The sequence below is a fragment of the Stenella coeruleoalba genome (assembly GCF_951394435.1).
Source record: "Stenella coeruleoalba genome assembly, chromosome: 10".
Lineage (NCBI taxonomy): Eukaryota > Metazoa > Chordata > Mammalia > Artiodactyla > Delphinidae > Stenella > Stenella coeruleoalba.
Genome location: NC_137156.1, coordinates 4,069,636 through 4,071,954, shown reverse-complemented (window position 1 = coordinate 4,071,954; position 2,319 = coordinate 4,069,636).

Genomic DNA, 2,319 nt, shown 5'->3' with positions numbered 1-2,319 from the left:
GGGAAAATTTAATAAGCATCATTTCTCCAGCCAGCAACATGCATTTGGGTCTCAGCGTCTCTTCTCTTTCTACATGGATGTGATCACGTCATTTCCCTTCTCAACAAGCTTCACTGCTTTTCCATTGCTGAATCATTGCTGAGAGGTTCAGGCCGCCTGCACGGCACTGAAGACTCATCAGGATCTGGCCCCTTCTCATCTGGCCAGACTCTGCCCACTCCCCCCGGAGCCCTCTGGGTCCCCACCCATGCCCTGCAGCCATAGGGGACTCTGTGCCCCTCCTTGAAATGAAATGTCCTCCCCAACTGCATGCCTTTTGCTCACTTAGTTCTTCCAGTCTGAAAAACATTGCACTTCCGTCCATCACCTCCCTCCACCTATGGATATCCTACTCTTTCTTCAAGACCCCTTCAGGCTCCATCTTTCATGAATCTCTCTCTGACCCCCTAGTCAGAATTATTGGGTGGCCCCTTTGTTGCCTCTTGTTGTTCTTAATTTTGTTTGCTGATCTGTTTTGTCTTTAAACAAAAGTACCTTGAGGTCAGGGACTGTGTCCCAATCATCTTTGCATCTCCCACAATGCCTAGCACTGCACCCCGGCACAGATATTTATGGAGTGAAGAACATTTCCAGCCCCTCTTGCCTCACACATATAGAGTTGTACATCATAATCTTGAAGGATAAAGAAAGGTATTGCTGATGCCAACCCATCTCTGGGCTGCTTCTTGCTAATGCTTTTTCTCCCTCAGAAACTTTTTCCTGCAGCCTGGGAAAGTTTAGCCCTGGGAAAGCAGAGGCACAAATTGTTGGATGCATGCCATGGAGTCCATCCAGTGGTTAGAATCAAAGGAACAGACATGCCCTTGGCAGTGTGTATAAAAGGAAATGAATGAATAATAGCGAAAAACAGGAGGGTAGAAAAAGAAAAGAAGCAACTCCTCCTTGGTATATCCTTTTCAGCTTCTCAGAACAACTTACTATACGTTTCATTAGCTGCTGTGTTCTTTCACAAGCTACAGGGAGACCTGGAAGACTCATGTTCTTCCCTTCATTCCCTCCCTCTCATTCAAGGAACTCTTGAAGTCGATAACTTTCCTGCTTCCTTGTTGGAAGAAGAGAATTCTCCCTGCTTCCTCTTCACTCGGATTAGGAACTTATCCCCTCAGGTGTAGACTATGCCAGTGCATGCGGTGACCAGCCTCTGGGATGACCTCCAAGGATCCTTGACTGCTGGTCTACATGCCTGTGTGTAGTCATTTTGCACAACGAACCAAGGCTGGCCCCGTGTGACCATTAGAACATGAATGAAGTAATGATGCGTGACCTCCAAAGCTCGGTCATATAAGGCGTTGCAGCCTCCTCAGTCTCTCGCATCATTTTCTTTAGGGGAAGCCAGTTGCCATGCCGTGAGGCGACTTAAGCTTCCCCATAGAGAAGCGCACATTGAAAGGAACTGTATCTTCCTGCCAACAGCCAGCATTGACTTTGCCAGCCCCGTGAGTGAGCCCCCTTGGAAGTGGGTCCTCCAGCCACAGTCAGAACTTCAGATGTCTGCAGCCCCAGCTGATCTCTGACGGCAGCTTTGTGGAGACCTCGAGCCAGGACCACCCAGCGAGCTGCTCTCAAACCCCTTACCCACAGAAACCGTGAAAGATAATAAAAGATTCTTGTTGTTAAGCTGCTGTTTGAGGATGTGTTGTTATGCAGCAATAGCTAATAAAATGCATCTGGTATTTTCTTTCATTTTATCCTTCGGTGTTTGTGCATATGTCCACGTGAATTTTGATGGGTTTTATTTGTGACACTCAAAAAGAAAGGACTGCCTCTATTGATATTTAACTACCGTGTAGTGAATAGCAAAGTACTTCGAAGGGGTTGTCAAGTATCTAAGTACTTTAAACAATGATTGCCGTCATCCGGGAAGCAGGTACCATGAGGCAGTTTGGGAATATATCAGTGTGTCCCAACAGGAAAAAAAGAAGAGTCCAGGTGTTTCAGACAGAGATAACTTAATACAAGGGAACGGCTAAAATGTGTCAGAAAGTCTGGAAGAGGAAAAGAAGTGATGTTACCCAAGGACAGTAGGAAACCGCTGCAGTGCTTAGGTCTGAAGGAGCCAAAGAGAAAATGGCATTACCGAGAGCCCGTGGCCACTGTGACAACGGAGGCTGCTGTGCTTTTCTTCCCACCTCCCAACCTCCTGCCAGAGCCTCCCATTGGCAGAAACTAACAGGAAGCAGTAGGCGAAGGAGTCTGGGAAATGTAGTTTGTGAGCTTCCAGGCCTGGAAGAAAAGATGAAGACAGGGCAACTGAGGAGC